We start from the raw sequence: 21,208 nt of genomic DNA on the forward strand, positions 1-21,208 counted from the left end.
TGTAGCTTGTAACCATTCTCTTTAAGGTGTGTGTGTGTGTGTGTGTGTGTGTGTGTGAGAGAGAGAGAGAGAGAGAGAGAGAGATTCATTCTTAAATTTAAAACAGAGCCGTGAAAGTCAAGTAACTCACATGACCATATACACCCCTGAGCCATAGCTTAAAATTGTTTCTGCAATATTATTACACATTATTAGATTTGATTATGCATTTTGATGCTTTGCTCTTGTTTTATGTCACATACCTCATACATTTGAACACTCTGTCTTAATGGATGTGTGATGATACAAGGAGTAACAAGAAAATGATTCTGTCCATCAAAATAAGATTCCATACCTACAGGGCCTAGTTTTTCAAGTACACCTATTTTTTTTTTTTGATTAGCCACAAACAACGGCTTGTTCATTGTGATTTTGCAGATCAAAAACAGAGTGAGTGGCCTCAGAAGATATTTTTTATCACTTACTTTAAACTGATTGTTCTCTGTCTCTCTCTATCTCTCTCTCTCTTCTTATCTCTGTATTTCTATGCAGCCATGTTGGTGATGCCATACTTCCGTGTAAGCCTCGCGGCGAGAACTCCACATAACCACCGGTGAGCTCTCACAATGTGATATATATGTTTTGTAAATAGTGTTTTAGCATCAGCTTGCAATACTCCGATGTTCTGCACTATTGCACTATTCATAACCGGGTAGCATTTAGGATTTGTTAGTTAAATGAAGGTTCTCAGAGGCTGAACTCCACTGTATGTGAAAGATGCATGAGGGGCATTTCTGTATCGTGTGTTCACCCCCTAGATAAACAGAACCATTGTTTTGGCCTGAGTACCCATGCTGCATATACCATCAAAAGTACATGAAAGGATTTCTAGGAACACATCTCTGTTGAGGGTTATACCTCATAGCTTTCCAGGAATAACGCTGATGGAGTAAAATAAATTGCTAGATGTAACATATTGTGGTATACATATCTCATAGCTGAGTTGCACAATCTGGTATTTAAGTATTTGCCAGCTTCCTTATAGAGATGGTTTTGGTTGTAGTGGATTATGCTGAATTATCTTCATGTTTACCAAGGAAACATAAGAAATATGTTAACCTCATTGACTCATTAAGTTGGATCATAGTAATTGCATGCATTAAAGCACGCTTGTAGCCAAATGGCATTGGATTTTAATGGCTAGTAGTGTGCTAAAATGCCTGGACTCAATTACCCCCTTACTATCATACTTGACAGTAATAAACCTCTTTTCTGAATTAATTTAATTTCAGGGCAAATTAAATGAATGAAAGGTTTTTTGTACATGTGTTGTCTGTATATGATTGTGAATCCCCTTGTCTTTATAAATGCACATTCCCCTGTTATTCCTCCTTTTCTGATAGTGATGCTGCTTTGTGTGCTTTGGCCAATGACGTGAAAAGCATTCATTTGTGTGATCTAAAATTTGAAACCCTTTGTCCGGCTTTTATCTATTTAACATCCACCTGGGGGACTTTGGTAGAGTGTGTGCGCATGTGGCAAGGTAGTGAGGGTGGCGCAGTCCCTCACCCCTCTAATACCCCTCCTGCCCCTCCTCTCGCCCCCTTCAAACCTCTCTTTCTCTGACCCACTCCAGGCCCACTCCGCTCTCTCTTTCTTTAACAGCACAATCTCAAGTGAGAGTTCAATGGCACTTTTTCTCTCTCTTTTTTTCAGTAACTCTAGTGGGTATTGGGGACCCCCTCCCTATCTCATCGCCTCGTGAACTCTTGGTGTGATTCTTTGGGCGCGTCGACATTGTTGAACACCTTCTTTTTGAACATATAAAAAAAATGCCAATTCTCACTCCCACGCCATGCATGCCTCAAGGTGACTGCAGTTTAGTTCTAGCAGCTAAGACCATGCAGGATCACTAGTAACAAAGTAAAGCAAAACCTCCTGTCATTGAGAGAAATGCATGCACAAAAAAGAACTTCAGTATACATCAATATAAAGCATCCTTCACCCATTCACAGGCACTGGCCTGCTTGCATATTAGCATTGCTCAAAGGAAGAGATACATCATAGAGTCTGAAACGGAAGATCAGAGGAGTCTTAACACCCTGTGGCTATTCCATGCTATAGAACCACCTCTGAACCTTATGCTCAGATTTTTTTCCTCTGCAACTCGATGGAGCCATCTGGCTCATATAAGTATTCAATATCTTGTTTTGTGAAGTAAATAGATCAATGAGAGCCTGTTCTGGAAAAAAGAATGCATCAGACGTACTGTAGGTATATGTGGACATGGCTCGCAACACATCATTGTAAAGACCGTGATGTATGCAACAATGATAGATAACGACACATAACCACTGCAGTCACTGCTTTCGATTCGTCTGTCTGATTGCATATGCTTTGAATGTGTATCAACTCTATATTGATGTGAAATGCGAATGCCTCGGATTTGTGATTTCACTCGTTTGCACAGTTCCGTGCCACTCACTATGTTTATGGATAAGCTGTGGGGAGGAAACGTAATCCCTTCATTTCCACTGCTGCAGTCCCTGTCCACCCTATCTCTGATTTCAGCTCTCAGCTCTCCTCACTCCCCGCTCCATTCTCTCTCAACCCTTCATGGCATGTTGGGCAGAGGAGAGTGCCCTTCCAAACGCAGCCAAGAAAAAGGCCCTTCTGTCTACAGATACATCAGTGTGCCCCAGAGCACGACCCAGCCATCGCTGCCTCTATACGTGCTGGAGGGGATGTGTTGCATCATATAGAATGTTTGGTATGCCAACATGTAGGCAGATATGTATGCAGGTGCATTTGCGGTTTCTGTATTTTTTGGTAATTTGTCTCCGCTGGTTAATGCGTGTCCTTTTTTTGGGAGTTGGTGGGTTCTTGGCTTGCTGTGAGAGCATGCTGCTCACAAAGGATACCTAAGCTTTGTGGAATCTGTATGCATAAACTGCCTCTGTGTGGCTCAATTTAAAGTTGATTTAAATTATCCCCTCCGCATTATGCAGTCTGATAGGAAATAAATCTCTTGAAATGAATTGAGTCAGGGCGGAGGGGAGTGTGGGGAGTGCTGGCGTATGTTAACATAAATTAAATCGGAGCAGTTGTGTTGAGTGATTTTCTTATCGGAGAGGGGAAAGCGTTGATGAAACTGATTTCTGTTAGCGATGGTGGGAAAAAAAAGACTCATGTACTTTGGTAGAGGTAGATGGATATGTCCACCGCTGACATGTGTAGTGGCTTTAGACGTGGGTCCATTTTTTTTTGCATAAGTGGCAGGTGCCTAGAAGTGGGGTAGACCATATCCATGCAGCATGCAAGCTGAATGGGGAGGTGTATTTATGAAGAGTGGGGGGAGGAGAGAGCGAGACGGGGGGACCGAGGGAGGCGGTGGGGGGGACGGCCTCTGAAAGGCAGCAGGCAGCTGAGTGAATGGGATTGGGGTTGGGAGGGGGGGAGCCGGGGGGTGGGCCTTCATTGGTTCAATGCAACGGCCAGTGCAGCTGTGAAAAGAGGTCTCCCCTTTTTCCCACGCCCAGTGCGACGCGAAACAGTGGTCGAGCGGACCAGGGTCAAGTCACATTGCTAATATATACACTGGGCCTATGTACCCATACAATGCATACACGCAGCTCATTCATTTTATGTATGCACACACACACACCCTCCACCCCACCACCACACACATATGTGAGCATGCAATTACACACACATATGCACACACACACACACACACACACACACACACACACACACTCAGACTTAGACAAGGGGGAAAGTTCACCTTGACACTCTCTTGAACATGGTCCCCATTTTCGAGGTCTAGACCCATGTCCAAGATACTGCAAATGAAAAGGTTTCACTCTGAACCACTATGTACACGCACATTTGTTTTTTTTACTCTCTGACACCTTCTAGCCACAATCCCACCGCCTGGACTTAATAGGTGAAAAAAATCTGAGCTAAATTATTGATAAGAAAATTTCTCAGCATTTCATTCACACAGTATATTTTTTCTTCCTATATTTGGCATTTGTCCTTCAACAATTGTGCAATTGTGCAAAAATTGCAATTGTGTCTTACATTGACCACCATATGCCTGTGTATAGTAAATACACACACACACACACACACACACACACACACACACACACACACACACACACACACACACACAGGCTCAGACTCAGACAAGGGGGAATGCCTGTGTATAGTAAATACTTTAAGATTGAATGGGTCTCTTGCATCGGGACAAGAGTTTTTGCATCATCTCCGACATTTTCTGCATTCACTCTCTTTAGTTGGTAGTTGGTATGTTTACTGGGAAAGGAAACTCCTATTGATTTGTATGATAACCTTGAACATGTGGTAAGTCGTGGGAAATGCTAATGTCGTGTGCTGATCCCCTGCAGAGCCAGATGCCCTGTATTGTGTTCAGTTTGGGGCTGAAGTGGTCGGTTGTGATGTCACCGTGTCTGTCAGGCCCTTGCCAGGAACTTGACTGTGAGATGAGACTGGGCCGGGTGCTGTTGGAGTGAGGGGGGTGCTAATATGTGTGTGCGTGTGTGTGTGTGTGTGTGTGTGTGTGTGTGTGTGTGTGTGTGTGGTGGGGTAGACAGAGGGGGTTGGTATTCTCCAGACACACATGTCTCCTCCAGAAGAGCAGTGTGGCAGACCCAGACAGCCTTCTTTTGGGGGCGAAGCGTGAAAGACAGACAGCTACTTTAGACAATGGATGGGGAGAAGACATAGCAGCCCTGACACAGAATCTCACAGAGAGAAGGGGGGGGGGGGGGGGGTTAAAATGAAATGTGCTGATGATCATATAGGCAAGTGTTGTTTTTAAGAGAGCGATCCTGAAGGAGTTGCCCAACAGTCAAGATGTATGTACCAACAGAATGCCTAATATCATATTTGTGCAAATTATCACTAAAAGATGTGTGGATTTAACAGGACTGGAGCAGATTAACAGCATTGTTTACTAATGTTGTTAGGATTATTTGCATTTTCTATAACATATAAAAGTGGTTAGCGTATCGAATCGCTTTTATCATTTCTAATGTTATTATTTTATAAAATTTGATTTCATATTAAAGTGTATTTCATCATCTCCCACCTCTCTGTCAGTCCTCTATGACCCTTAAAGCCAAACAGAGGGGGCAGCAGCATCAGCCCATCCGCCCATCCTGCCAACCACTGGGCCACAGTTGGTATCAGCTAGATCTCTCTGTCTCTCTCTCTCTCTTCTCTCTCTCTCTCCCTCTCTTTCTCTCAGCTTGTTCTGTTTACAGCCTTGTCATGGCACATTTCCCCTGAACAGCAACCAGCCCATTCTCTCCGTAAACAAGCAGCAGGTCCAATAAAGACACCCCCATCCTGGTCCCTCTTTTCCCCCTCTGCAGCTCCAGTGGTGCTGGAGAGGCAGGAGACAAAGAGGAGACTCACTTAATTAGTCCGACAAGAAGATGCATTGTGGCAATAATTGAGCACAAAGAGTGGCAGCGTATGGCCTGTTCATCTGGCGTGTGGCAGGAGTCTATGTTCTTCCTGCCTGGAATGTGTTGCCTTTGTTCAGAGAGGAGCAGAGAGAACAGGTCAGATATCTCAATGCTGGATTCTTCCCAGGCAGTGCAAGTCTGCAGTGCCTCATGTTTGGTTAGTTTAGTTTAGATTACAATGGCGTGCCTCTGGAAACAGAACTTTGTGGATTGTAGTTCTCTGCCCTTTTCAGAATTATTCTGCGTTCTTGTACAGAGGTACAGTCGGGTTGTGTAAGTACACGGTCGATTTCCTCATCACCACTCCTGTGATATTTCACAGTGTCTTTCATATGGACAGACGATCTTTGCTCATTTGAGTGGGTGGCTGATTATACATGGAGAGGGGAAAAAAATCCTTTTCACTGTAGTGCCTCGAGGGCCTTTTTTCATGAAGTCAGATAACATTCCAGTGACCCCCCCCCCCCCCCCTCCCCTCTCCTTACGCATTTTTATAAGAGTTCTTTAACCTTGATAAATGGAGTGGGGGAAGGAAGAGAAGGAGAGAAGTTGAAGAGCATTAGAGACAGAGAGAGAGTGAGAGAGAGGCTACGCTGGAGAGCTAGAACGACGGCCCTCCAGTCCACTCCCTCTCAGGATCAATAACGGTTGGAGAGCGGCGGAGCTCTTGTGCGAGTCTGGCAGCGTGGCACTGGGGATCGGGTTGTACAGGCTGGTAGGTGGTGGTGGTGTGGGGGGGTTCCCTCTGCAGCCTGGAAAAGAGGTTGGGGGGTCTGCTTGCCTGCCTGCCTGCCTGCCTGCGTGCTTTGCCCGCTAGCATTCTGCATCTGACGTCTCCTTCCACGGAGGCGCAAGGTTACACCGTGTCGATACGCACGCACACACACACACACACACACACACACACACACACACACACACACGCATACACACACTCAAACCACCCCCCTCACCGACAAATGGGATTTGGCATGTTCAATCAACGGAGCTGCCAAATCCCTGGTTTTAAGTGCTGCCGATCTGTTGGAAGTCAGTGCCTACCTGTGCTGTCGAATCCCCACCCCATCCTATCTTCCCCCCCCCCCCCCCCCCCCCCCCCCCCCACCGGTCCCCCCCAAAACATAAAGATATCTCCTGTGGAGTGAGTTGAGGTGTTTGACATCAGGTATTAATATTTGAAAATGTTTCCACATGTTTGTATTCATTTAAAGATGGAAATAATTTACTTTACAACATACCTGTAACGGCCAGATCTCTGTTTAGCTCTACTTTTATTTATATTTCTTTGCTGTGGATTTATTTTTAATTCTCCCCCTTTTTGTGTGTCTGGGTTTCACTACTTAATTTCCCAACCTCTGCAGCAACCTTTCATTTGTCCTCCATAAACTCTCTTTCTGTCTCTCCATCCGCCGTCTCAACATTCCAGTCATTAGTCTCTCCTGCGCGTTCCCCAACTTTTGTTTGTTAAGTGTAATTGAGCCAGTGAGGAGACAACCTCCCCTCTCGTTTGTGGTGGGCTTCGTGCTCCTCCCTTCTCAGGAGGGGCACATTGTCTGCCCTCTCCTGCCAGGGTAATCCCCTCAGTCAGGACAATGGGGCCAACCCCAGTGGCTTCAGCCGTACATTAGCTTCCCAATGAGACCCAGACTCAGGCCTACTTGCCACGCTGCGCTGCAATGGAAACTACATGTGTACTGATCAAAGAGCTGCTGTTTCTGGGTATTCTGTGGTGGTGTTCGCTTCAGAGTGTTCTCTGGTAGATGCCCACAGAGATGGCCCCGGAGACTGACTGATAGAGGGAGTGAGACAGCTCCCTGTGACGGGCAGGCTGGGCTGGGCTAGGTCTAGAGCTGGGGCTGTCTGATGGTTATCACACGCTGAAGAACAGCAAACATCGGCATGGGCACACCGCAGAATAACGCAGGTGTTAATGGTGTAGCCTGGTTTTGCATTGTCACTGTGGCCGGGCTGCACAAACTTAGCTGTGCATTCTGTCTGATGTAGGATTTCATCGGAAGCGTTTAATGAAGTATCGCTATGATAATTGATTATTAAGTGCAAATTTATTCTTGTAATTTGTAATGTGCTTTGTAAAGATTATTCTTTTAAAATATTGAAAATGGCTTACAAAACACAATTACCATTTATACTTATATTTATTTACGCAACCATTCAATTTCACAAAAAAAGAAATAGTTTGAGACCTACAGTAATATGAAAGGATGGATGGAAGAATGCTATGAGAGAAGAGTACAGAGATTAGAGAAGAGGAGCCTCAGCCTGTCGTCTGAGAGGCGCTCTCTGATCACTGACACCAGCCCAGTGGAGGTGAAGCCTGGATTCCTGTCGGCGTCCTCTCAGGCTGCACCTGCACTGCTCCGGCATCAGTCACTCAGGGAAGAGGAAGCTGCGTTGCCATGGGAACTAATGGTCAGAGTTAACCAGAGGGGAAACAAACAAAGTACTCTTTGTAAAAACCGGAGTGTATGGTGGAGAAAAGATGTTGTGCAACAGTGTGTGTGTGTGTGTGTGTGTGTGTGTGTGTGCGTGCATGTTTGTGTAATTGTAGCTGGTATGTGCTCCTGAGGTCTATGTTGTTGATATGGTACTATTTCACCTGTAAACACCACGGAAATGTAGAAGTCATCGTATACATCCTTAGGTTAAACCACATAAACTACACTAGGGGGTCAGCCATTTAGAATTTTTCAGAGGAGTGCATGTGTGTGTTTATGTTTTTAATGCTAAAGAAATGTGATTCATCTGTTAGTGAACTTGTGTTACATCAGATTACATCCGGTTTTAATCTGTTAGTATACTTGTGTTACATCAGATGATATCCGGTTTTAATCTGTTAGTGTACTTGTGTTACATCAGATTACATCCGATTTTAATCTGCTAGTGTACTTGTGTTACATCAGATTACATCTGGTTTTAAAACACGGCTAATCCTCTGGTCTGGGGATTCGTTGTGTGTTTTCTCTATATGTGGGTCATGTTGTGTTGAAATGCAAACATTCTTTTCTTACTTTAGAATTGTGTGGGTATTGTTGCTTTGAAATATGGAAGTTAATCCCAGTGTTAATCGCCAAAGGAGTTAGTTTGGAAAACACATGCTTTAAATGATGAAATGACACACACATGACATTGCACTTCAGCACGTTTATATAAAACGGCCACCATTGTCCCGGCCTATTCTTCTTCTGCCATTGTTCTTCCTCTATTTTCCTCTGAATTGGATGCAAATAGTTGTGCCAGACAGAGAGGGACGCATTGTACCCTCCACTCTGCCTTCAAGAGAAACCCTGTCCTCCTAACCTCCTTCTTGTGCATTGCTGTGCCCATCACCTGCTCCTGTTCCCAGCCCATGTGCTCTGCTCTGCTCTGCTCCCCTCCCCTCGTTTCCCTCTGCCTCATCTCTCCTCGCTTAGCCTTCGCTCTCTTTCTCCCTCCGTGTGGACTAAGGGGGGAGAGATGGGGCTCTGGAGCAGGAGAGAGGTACGTCTCGCGGTAGTTACACGTCAGCTCCACCACATCTCAAATCACGCGGCATCTGCGGCAGGCAGTAAGCATGCCCTTCTCTCTATTTCTCTCTCTTTCTCTTTTCTGTATGTCTCTCATTCCCTCTCTCTCTCTCTCTCTCTCTCTCTCTCTCTCTCACTCCTCATCCCCTCTCTCTGTTTTTGTCTTTTGGGGCTGCTGATTCACGATATATATATTTTTTTCCAGTTTCCACCTTCTCGTTTCCGTTGAGCGCAGTGCAGTGGCGAGGTGAGCTTGAAATGAGAAGTCTCATATCCATATGCAACCCCGCTTTTCGACATTTTACGTTCCCTCCCCAAAAGAAGAGAAAAAAAGAGAATCATTCCTTCATTGCTGCGTTCCCTCCTACTCTCCACCCCCTCCTGTGGTTCTTTAGTTCTGCATTTGGCTGCTTCAATAATATTTATAGCACAATCTTTTTTTTCCTACCCCCTCCCCCTTCTTTTCATTTTTTTTTTTTTGCTTCTCACAAGTCCAATGCCATGGGGCAAAAAAAAAAACACCCAACTTCCCCCGTCGCCTCTGCCCTCTCCTTCAGAGCTGACAGATAGACAAACGCACTGTTCTCTCTTTCTTTTGCCTTTCACCTCTCAAGCCTCCCTCCATCCATCCTAGCGGCCGCCACACAATGCAGACCCTTTCTCCCGCGGCAGAGAGAGTGCTGTCCTGAACTAACAATATGGCCTGGGCTGTCTGAATGGCAGGGAGCCCCATTGTGTCCTGTCAGAGGGGAGTTAACACCCATGCCTGAGCCCAATGAATAGTATTATTGTGTCTGAGACGTGCACCTCGTCCCTCAGTCCACCCCACCCAACCCCTCTCCAGCCTAAGCAGTGCTCAATATCAATAGTGCGCCCCCCCCCCCCCCCTCACCGCTGCCATGCCAACACGTGATTTGTCGTCTACTCCAAACTTCCTCAACTTTTACCTCTTTATCTTCACTTTGCTGGCAGCTGAGGGTCTCTTTCGTTACTTCCTTCCTGGCGTCCCACTTCTTCTGGCAGGTGAGGGAGCGTGGGGCCTTCTGCATTGCTTTGGAGAGAGAGGGGGTGGACTGGCCAAGTTCTTTCACAGTGTGTGGACACAATGGGGCTGAGAGTCCATAAAGAAATAGCCTTCGTGGTCATTAACATAATAAGAGGGTTGCTGAAATCATTTGAATAATTTCAGGCAAAATAAGAGCTTCAGAGTTAGAAATGTGTTCCCCTTATTTTTTTGCAGTTTGGTTCAAATAGAGTTTCCCGTTGTTTGTATGTCTTCTGAAATGTGTGGACTTGAAGATATATATATATATGTGTGTGTGTGTGTGTGCGTGTGTGTGTGTGTGCGTGTGTGTGTGTGTATAAAATATTTCCACAAACTCTAAACAAAATACATTGTGCAGAACTGCCATATTTCCCGTAAATAACACCTTTCTGCAGTATTGGGGTAATGGTAAACTGGGATGGGAACCATTTTAATGAATCCTGGCAGTGTGCATTGCTGGTCCTATAATGGGCCGAGATACTGTCACTGCTGCCTGGATGGGAACCATCACCATAATGGCCGTAAGTGTACTTGGCAGCAAGTTTGTGAAAGCCTGACACACTTAACTCAAAAAATATCCCGTTTCAGCTGTTTTTATTTCGAGGTTATGAAGTTCACATTACAAAAAGGGAGAGGATGCCAAAACACTCACCTTCCACATCTCCATGATCAAAGGCAGGGACTGACACTTGGAATGGGCCAAATGCTGGAAGTGAAGCTGAACTTGTTTTTTTTTCCTCTCTCCCTCTCTCTCTCTCTCCCTCTCTCTCTCTCTCTCTCTCTTGTTGTTTGTGTGCAGGAGGAGGAGGAGAAGAGAAGGACGAGTGGGAGCTGAGCTGCTGGAGGATAAGACATGGTTGGAGGAGTGAACTCAGAGCAGGTGAACACAGCTGTTGATCGCCATGGGCTCTCTCTCGCTCTCTCTCTCTCTCTCTATCTCTCTCTCTCTTCCTCTCCTCCTGTGGGCCCCCGCACTGCATATGCGGGGTCTCTCTCCGCGAGAGCCGGCTGGGGGGCCACGGCCATGGAGCCGCGGAGGAGGCAGAGGAGGTGGGCTGCTATCCCCGCCGGCAAAGCCGCGCCTTGGCAGCAAGGAGTGCAGGAAATCAATACGGAGGAGAGAGACTGCCAGGGGTCGCCCAACACAGCCCACGGCCAGCGAGCCCAGGGACCCCCAGCCTACCGCTCCTCTCTCCCAGTCAGCAAACATCAGGCAGGGGCTGGTGTCTGATGGTCTCCCTCTTCAACTCTCCTCATCCTCACTGTATGTGTGTGTATGTATGTGTGTGTGTGTGTGTGTGTGTGTGTGTGTGTGTGTGAGAGAGAGAGAGAGAGAGAGAGAGAGAAAAAGAGAGAGAGAAAGTGTGTGTGTGGTTCTGCCGGAGGGACTTTACTGGCCCAACACCACTTGATAAAACTTTGTCTGCCAGAGAAGGAATAGAAAAAGGATGTCAAAGGTCTTTTTTCCATTTTCTTTTTCACAGTGAGCACACATTTCCCACAACTGTTTGAATGAGCATTCAGTGGAGGTCCCACTTAGATTGAGCCTTCAGTTGAGGTCCCACTTAGATTGAGGCAAAATACTTTTTTTACCCAATATGTGCAGAGTACTTACCAGACCAGCCAGGATCATGATTAAAAAAATCTAATTCACAAATCACATGTGTTGATATTGATGTGTCACCTACATGTTTTTATTTTTTGGTATCAGATATCATATCTTTCACCTACATGTTTTTATGTGTTGATATCAGATATCATCTGTCACCTACATGTTTTTATGTGTTGATATCAGATATCATATCTGTCTTCTACATGTTTTTATGTCTCCAAAGATGGCTGTGGAAAACACCTACCACACAACGAAGAAGAACCTATTGGACTCACTAATGGACGTTTCTGGATCATGATCTGCCGGATATTTATTAAATGTTTTCACATACCTTTTTTATAATGGGTCACCAAGGGAAAGTGGAGAAGAAGAGACCAGTTTAAAAACAGACTGAAAGACTGCCAGAGTTCTGGTTGAAGCCCGTGAGGGTACTGCGTCTCAGAGCTTTTGAGAGTTCTGGTTGAAGCCTGTGAGGGTACTGCCTCTCAGAATGCCTGTGCCAGAAGGTGGAGCGACCACGGACACTCCGAACCAACACAGTGGCCATCATTCAAAACGGTAAGCAGCTATTGTCTCTTCAGAGCCAAGTTCCATTTCCAAAGATACCCTTAAAGAGGGCAGGAGCACATCTCACATAGAGCCCTGGTTCAATTCTGTCAGGAGACGTTTGCTTCTGATTGGTGTCTGACTGACATTCTCTTTAGGTATGCCATCAGTTATGATCACATGATCATTTTGCCAGATGTCTGTGCTCTAAAGAGGTACTACGCCGTGCCAAACTGGCATACAGTACAGCCCTGTTTCCAGCGCCATGCTGTGTGTACAGCGGGCAGCGTCGCTAACAAAATGGCTGCCGCTGCCTGCCAGCTGTCTCATTTCCCAAGATGGCGCCGGCCTTGTAACATCAGCCATCTGCCTAATCATCAACAATATGCAAATGGTAGATAATTGCATTTGCATAAGCTTGACGTTTTTTCCACCCTCCTCTTGCATCAACCCGAGGAGCACAAGGAGGATGATGCCGAGCATACAATGCGCGCGGCTCGTCATCTGCGAGCTGAATCAGAGCACACGCATGCCGCTCTTTGGCGCCCCTTTGTTTTCCGTATCGTTTTGATCCTCCTTTGTTCATCGTGTGCGCTGGTGCCACCTTCTTCAGTGTGAAAAGAAATATGGCGCTGTACTGTCAAAGCATGCCGTAATCTCGGCCATTTATAACATCTGTGACCGACAGTCGTTTTGGAGGGGCGCTTAAACGCAAATCCTGTGACTGTGAGACTGAGGGCAGGGCCCAGTTCCAGACCCAGACAGGCAAGCCCATAATGAGCTCATTATCATGCATAGTACTCCCCACTGTAGGGCCTGGTGTGGCTGGAGTCTGGGACCCAACAGCGAGCGGCCTTCACACAGAGCTCAGCATGCAACATTGTGCTCCTCCACACAATACAGGACTTCACACTCATTCTCTTCTGGTCGTGTCAGGCGCTCTGTAGATCGGGGGAGTCGGAGTGACAGAGCCAGAGAAAAAAGGAGCTCACGGAAGCTGAGTTTGTTTCAACCAAAATTAAGAGATTTTGGAGAACATCTAGAAGTCTTAAGGGTGCTGGGATTTGAAGCTTCTCTGTATCAGTTTTTGTTTCAAAACTGTGGCCAATACCTCACACAAAGACTAATTTCAAAAAGTCAGTGCAAAACTGACTAATTGTGTATACTTTTCCTTCATATAATTATTACATATAGTTTAACCTCTGCCAAATGGTACTTAGCTCTATGAGACACGCACTGTAGGGTCACAGGTTGGTTGAATATTTAATTTAATCGGTATTGTTTTATGATGCTGAGCCTCATTTAGGGTTCCTGTCTTTAGTCAATATCTAAGGTGATTTTACAACATTTTCATTTATTAGTATATATTGTTATTGTTGGATTGATCATCGCAGGCAGAGAAATGTGAATAGAATGTTCAATACAATACAGTACAGAATACAATCCAGTTGCTTGGAGCTCACCACTGTAATGCATGAATTCTGCTGTGACCGTAAGCCTCGGCTCTCGCTTGCATTTTTTATATATAAATGATACCAATTTTGATTGCATGAATCATTTAGCTATTTAAAAATCACTCTGCATAAACTGACAAGAATTTTAGTACTAAGATCCAGTTGGTATCAGTGGTAACGTGAGCATGAAACGTAAAGTAACGGGTATCGACCGTCAACAGTTTTAGGTCAAAAAATATATCACAACCATGGCTTTTAGGGGCCTCTGCTTTGTTTCATACCCAAGACTCTCGTAGTCATGATGTATATTTAATATACCATGCATTACTGATCAAACAGAGCAAAGACTTAGACTGATTAACAAGGGGAAAAGGCTTTGTTTATAGGATAACACCCCGGTGTTAGAGTAGTGTTTTCTGCAGATGAAATAATGTGATCATTGAGTGATTCTCTTTTGCTGTGGGGCATGGAGTAGGGGATGCTTGGTGGTGTTTGCAGTAGCATGTGTGTGTGTGTGTGTGTGTGTGTGTGTGTGTGTGTGTGTGTGTGTGTGTGTGTGTGATTGGGCAGCTTAGTAGTGGGGGTAGGGGGTCTACACGTCTGTCTGTCTGGGCCATCCTGTCTGTAAAGACGAAATCTCGGGAACTATTGTGTGTCTAGGTCAGACCATGTGTGTGCCTGGCTCCATTTGCATATTCAGAACAGCTGGGGAGCCCATATGTTTCTGTGTGAGCGCCAGACAATATTGTAACCAAGTGAGCATGTGGACACACACACACACACACACACACACGCACACACCCTCAGCTGCAGACATAGGAAGCCCCACGGCAGCCCCCCACAAATCAAACACAATTTGGGGTTCAGACCGGTCACTCACACTCTCACCAGAAACACACCACAGCGCCTCATTACCATCGCTCCAAAAGAGCTCTTAAGATAGTAATTACCACGGGTGTGCGTAGGGTTCTGCAATTATGCATAATTCTGCACAAAGTGAACAGCAGAGCAAAACACATTCACTACTGTGCTAACGGGAGCTTAGGAGAGGCAGAGAGGGGAGAGGAGGGGAGACGGGAGGAGACGGGGGGGAGAGGGGAGCATAGGTTTCATCCGTGAGGTGCAGGAAATAAGGAGTTCACTCCTCCGCCAGGATACAGGCAGGGCGCTTCTTCGCTCATCTCCCCCTGCAGACCAGGAGGCCAGATCGAGCAAGAAGACGACCACACACTAGTACACGCACACACACTCACTGGCATACAGGCTCATGCACACACTCACACACACACGCACTGGCATACAGGCTCATGCACACACACACTCACTGGCATACAGGCTCATGCGCACACACACACACACACACACACACACACACACACACACACACACACACACACACACGGCTGTACCCATATTATACAGACCACACACACACACACACACACACACACACACACACACACACACACACACACACACACACACACACACACACACACACACACAATATCCTCATAAGGTTTTGTTCTCATGTGAGCTCTTCAGTGAAGAGTAACTGCACAAGCTTTCAGTGCCAGTGTGTTTATGGTTCCCTTTTAATTCAATCAGATTTTTGGCCGTGGCATGGCCAAATGGATAACGGTTTAGCACAGAAAAAATATTAATTTAACATTGCATTCAATATGGTTATAACTCTGCTGATCAAATGGAAAGAATAACTTGATTGTATCAAGCTGTTTCATAAGACAAGTGCTATTGATTTTATACATACTTTAATCAAGGAGTATATCTCAAAACCTTTTTAATGTAGCTGCTAAAAGAGGAATGCTAACCAACCTTGATAAGATCAGCGTCTAAATGCACTTTGCAATTTGAAAAAAAAAAGAATGCAAATATATCAGTTGTGAATGCAGCTATTAACCAGGCAAACAACATTATGTTTTTTTCAGTATTTGATTTCCCAGCGTACCCTATTAAGGAGTGCATGGTTTTCAATTGATATGTTAGCACAGCCTGGAAACACTCTCAATTAGCAAGATAATTTTTTCAGCTGACAATATACATATCTGACACTAAAATTCTCATTCTGGATGCAGGAATGTCTGGTAATCTCTCTGTATGCATCCAGTGCTTCGGATCTTTACAGAGACGAGGTGTTCTGGAAGCTCTGTGTTCCAGTGCAGTCACTCCCCATGAAGCTTTCTTTGCCATGAGTTTCAGCTGCTTTTATTTGCTTGGATATTGATTGAATGCGGTCCACCCACAGAAGTAATAGTTGCTGAAAGCATTTATAGCCGCAACTCAATCCACCCAGACCTGTTTAGTGTTTTCTTTTTTCCTCTTCCTTTGACATTAAGACAGCACATTGGGGGACTGCCACGGAAATGCCACAATTAAATTTGAGGTTTTCAAGTCCTGGATATTTCGCATGCATGCAACATCTAATGTGTGCACAAAGTTAAATTAGATTTATATCTAAAATTATTCCATTGCTGCATCGTGATCACTATTTTCATTTTTTCTTTGTACCCAGGCTAAATAAACCCTGCTCAACTTGAACTTTGCTCGAACAACATTTTTGAGTTACAGTTGTTTACTTTAGTGACTCTTTAGTGAGTCTTATGAAAGGATAGTTGTTTGTGAGAGAACCACTTTCTTGCCTCTTTTGTGTTCTGAAATTTGTCTTTGAAGTACTATTTGCAAGAATGCTTGTTTTTTTTGCAGGGGGGGGGGACACACAGCAAAAGCCTTAAAAAGAAGGCAAAAGGGAATCCATCAAGCGGCAGCCCCTCTCGCATTTCCAGGAAATGGAACAGCCAGTCCTTTAAAGAGGGACACACACAGGGCCTGCTCTGATTACAGCGGGGAAGGGGAAAACATTCAAGCATTTATCCAAGCCACTGATTATGTCATTTAAAAGCCCACCCCACCCCAGCACACCTCGAACACTCAGCCGTGCAGACAGTGCGCCGAACAGGACAGAATTATGGCACCGGGTCTTGGAATGTGTGCCAAGGAAAAGGGAAATGAAAATGGAGTGCTGTCTGTGTGATTAAACTGTCGGCTAGGTAGCGAGGGGGGGGGGGGGGGGGGGGGGGGGGGGGTGCGAGGGTTTCGGGGGGCTGCATGCTGAAGCACAAGGCTGAGATTTGACCATAATGAAAATATGAAGTCCCACAACCCTATGTGCAGCTCAACCTCGCTGGGGTCTGCCAGCCAGGCCAGCAGAAAAAAAGAGTGGCTTGTTTGCCCAGTGGATGGTACAATGACTGCATAGACCACAACAGGATTTTGTTGATGTGAGTAGGGTGAGGGGGGTTGGTAGGGAAAAGAGATGAGAGAAAAGGGCTTGTTGTGGCAGCGTGCAGCTGTGTTTCTTTACACACCCGTGGATTCTAAACAGGAGAGACAGCTGCACACATATACACAGATTCACACTCCTCAGCGCGTTTTCCTGGTAACGGAGCATGGCGGGCTCCCACCATGGCGACTCCCTGGAATTCAAACGTCGCCGCTAACCAAGCGTGGGAACAGGCGAGTGCATTTCAACCAGTCAGGCGCTGGCTAGACACCCCCAGCTGCACAGACTTCCATTCAGGAGCAGGTGAAGGACCCCAGAGGTCAAGGTCGAGGGGGTCCTGTCTGCCGTGCGGTCCCTGAGTGTCTGGGTCCAGGCGGAGAAGATGAACGGGCTGTTTTAATAATGGGGGTGGGTGGGGGATCGAGACACAGAAAGAAACAACGTGCTGGGGACCTTTTACATGACACAGGGTGTGATTAGCTGCGTCACCATGGCTACCCCATATGCCTTTGTCATGTTCAAATATTTTGCTAATTTTCAAAAAATAATACGGAAAGGAATAGACATCAGAGAATCAGCCGTGTTCTTCCAGAGCACTTGCGCTTGAACATGCTGCTGTTTACTGGGGCTCTTATTAGCCAGAGCCAACAGCACTGCGTCTATTATATAAGAATCTGCCCTGTTACTGCACCAGCGTGTTGATACTGGAAGTGCCCCTGTATTGTTCCCCCAACATTAAACAATGGTGTACCTTTAAGGGGAGGGACCGCCGCTCGTGACAAGTTTCCTGCATAAAGGAAGCAACTGAATGGGCATCGAAGACACAAACCCAGCCTCAGCTAGATTCCATTATTCATTTCAGCCAACGCTTCATTAGGCGAGCTGAAAGGCACCCCTCTTCTCTCTCCCCATCTCCTCAATAGACCTGTTTCTGGCCGGCCTGTGACCGACCCCCTCCATCCCTCCCTCTCCACTGCTCCCGGGCCTAATCGTCTCAGCTCGTGCTGAAATCAAGCTTAGTAACGGCACTTTTGTGAGCCCCTTCTCCTTCCCCACAAGTTGCCCATTCCTCTCATTCTCTGGCCGCCTCGGCCGCCTCCCCACCCACTGCTTAAGTCCCTATCAGCGTGTGTGTGTGTGTCTGTATGTGTGTCTGTGTGTGTGTGTGTGTGTGTGTGTGTGCCTCCCCACCCACTGCTTAAGTCCCTATCAGCGTGTCAACAAAATGTCTGCTCAGCTGGGGCTGACACACAGTTGCGTATGGGTCTCGCCCTCCTCCCTTTCTGACCCCTTTCTCTCTCTCTCTTTTTTTTTCTCTTTCTCTCCCAACGCTCACTTTCTCTCCCTCATTTTTGCCATCTTTCTCTCCCCATTTCTCGTTCTCTCTGCTCTCACTGCCTGAAATCTTTGACTTGTTGCTACAATGTGTGGAAAACATCACAGGTGGTGAAATAGGGAGGTCCAGTAAATGGTGACCAGATAGTCAGTTTGGTGAGGAAAGCCAGTGAGTGAGAGATGAAAATAATTCCAAAGTGTAGCAGCCAAACAACAGCCAAATAATAATGCGGTAGCTGATGGAGCCTCTGAAATGCTCTTTTTACATTTAGAATTGTTTTTGTCGTAGGTCAGGATGTCATGTATGAAAATATTTTGTCCATATTTGAATTTACATGTACGTGCTTTTTGGGTAAAAAATGAGTATTTTCAACATGACTGTAATCATCTAGAGTACATGGAGGATAAAGATTCTAGGATATCAGGTCAGAGGTCAAGCTGATCTGATGAGCTAGAGGAAGCACGGTTTTTGTGTTTCTTTTACCACATAATATGAACAATGACTTGCTTGGTGGATTCGCAGTGACATTAACCATTTGCCAACGTTGCATAATCTGTATGTAAATGTATTCAGATTCATTCTTGCCTGAAAGACCATCAACACTGCCGGCTCTCTTGAGCGGTTAAAAAACGAGACGAGAGAGAGAAGTCTTTGAGGCTCCTGGAGCCTGAGCACTGCATTGTCTGTGCCTGTTCCGAAGAAGTGAACTACACAACATTTCTTTCTCGCTAGCATTGCTTTCATATTGGTGAGGGATTCACTCTGCAGTAGGTCACTGTGGTGTGTGTGTCTGAGAGAGAGTGTGTGTGTGTGTGTGTGTGTGTTCCTCTGTGTGTGTGTGTGTGTGTGTGTGTGTGTGTCTGAGTGTGTGCGGGGCCGTCGCACAGCCCTTGTGCTGTTGATCATTCTTTTCCATCAGGCACGCTGTAGACAGCACCAGGGATGCATGGTGGGGTCCTTGCTGTTGGAGCGTTTAGAGAGGAGGTGAAGGAGCAGAGCAGCTGCTCTTCTTTGTGACAAAACAAACCTTGTCATTCCTGTTGAGATATTTAAACCTGTGGGGATACACAAACAACACGCTCACGAACAAACACAAATAAAAATGCACACACACTCCATCCACAGACGATGTCGGTGACAGTTTCTTCACACAAACACATATCCTTGCATGCGTTCTGGCTCCTAACCTCATCCACAGTCTCTGCCGCTGTGAACTTCACTTTCAGCAAGTTCATTGTTATTCACATCATTGTCAGCCCACAACTAGAAGGCCCTCTCAGTAGACAGAGACACATAGCAGAAGTATACTTTGTCCTGTTGTTGAAGGCCCTCTCAGTAGACAGAGACACATAGCAGAAGTATACTTTGTCCTGTTGTTGAAGGCCCTCTCAGTAGACAGAGACACATAGCAGAAGTATTCTCTGTCCTGTTGTTAGTGGTGAATCGTCATCTTGTGACATACTCCTGTTTGCTCTAATCAATGCTAGATGTTAGTCTGAGCTTGTGTCTGGGAATATCTAGGCAAACTTCACATTGGCACATCTGCACATATCTATTTTTCACCTCTGTTAATTTAAGATTGTAAAATAATAATAGGTTTGAACAAGCTTGTCAATAGTCGATTTTCTTGGAAATTGCTATTTTATTTTTTAATTTCTCCTCCTTTCTATTCCATCTCCTTCACATCATTTCAGCCTTTTTAAATTTACTTTAGTTCACCCTTTTGCTCTTTCTCTCTCTCTCTCTCTCTTTCTCTCTCTCTCTCTCTCTCTTTATCTATCTATCTATCTATCTATCTATCTATCTATCTATCTCTCTCTCTCTCTCTCTATCTCCACCTATCTCCTCCTTGGCCACTACATTCTTCCTCTTTTCCTTCCTTGTGCTGTGTAAATGTGGGGCCACAGTTTGCTTTTCCCAGTCTATAAAGAGGTGTTTTTAAAGGCAGTGTTAAACAGATGAACAATGGCTAAATAAGCCCCCCCCCCCCCGGGTGAGGAGGCGGTTCCCACGGGGGCCCCCGCCTGGCCCTCTATTGGCATAGCCGCGGCCGGGGCCCATTCAGAGCTCCGTCATGGTCACTTATGGCGCAGGGAAATCGCTTGATTCATGCGAGGTGTGATCCAATGACATGTATTTCTAATCGGGCGCCGCACGAACATCTTTGTTGGCCGGAGAGAGGAGCCAGAGCGCTGACAGCCAAAAGTATTTGCTTCTTTTAAAAAGAGGACCCCTGTGGTCATTAGAGGGAGAAAAAAAGCTCCCCCCCCAAAAAAACATTACCCCAAAATACAGAGGGCTATAGCAGATAACCTGTCCTCTAGTGCTGAGAGCTGTTCTTAGTCACCGTGAGAGGCCCCATGTTTTTAAGTTGTTTTCACTAACCGGCACAGGGACGTTTGTGTATTGTGATACTCAACTCATGTCAATGTCACAGTCTCTTTTTGTGGTCACCTGATTTGTTTAGCCTTTTTTAAAGTACCCATGAAATCATCCTTTTCCCATGTATAGCAGTGTTCACATTTTTGCATTATAAGAAATATACTCTTTTCGTCAGAACATGCTATGCAACAACAATACATAAAAACGAGAGACCTTTTTTTCTCAGAATTATGTGCAAGGGTAAGCCGTACTGTTAGCAAGCTGTTTCCAAAACTGGATGCACCTCCAGCCACTGGACATGTGCCAGGGTTTGCCCATATTACGCATATGCCGCTCCGCCTCTGTGCAGCCTCCCTACAGTGAGCCCTTTCATTCGGAGCACCCTGCTTCTCATGCAAGCCCCCCGATCCAAGACTGGGTGATGCAGAATTAGTATGCAGCAGACAGCTCTCCCTAAATAATGGGACCCGAGAGCAGCAGTCTAGCGGGGGGTTAAACAGCTCCACCCCCCCTCAGCCCCCCCATCCCAAA

The 21,208-nt window shown here is 45.8% G+C and overlaps 1 long non-coding RNA gene across 8 annotated transcripts in view; it reads left to right on the plus strand.

Moving 5' to 3' along the window:
* Positions 1–21,208, plus strand: part of LOC116222057 — a 43,611-nt gene that overhangs the window by 18,242 nt on the left and 4,161 nt on the right. For all 8 annotated transcript variants that reach the window (XR_004164436.1, XR_004164432.1, XR_004164433.2 and 5 more), the window contains 3 exons: positions 532–592; positions 10,846–10,926; positions 11,882–12,216. This is a non-coding gene — a long non-coding RNA (uncharacterized LOC116222057). The remainder of the gene's footprint in view (positions 1–531; positions 593–10,845; positions 10,927–11,881; positions 12,217–21,208) is intronic.

Source organism: Clupea harengus, chromosome 10, assembly GCF_900700415.2.
Source record: "Clupea harengus chromosome 10, Ch_v2.0.2, whole genome shotgun sequence".
Classification (NCBI taxonomy): Eukaryota; Metazoa; Chordata; class Actinopteri; order Clupeiformes; family Clupeidae; genus Clupea; species Clupea harengus.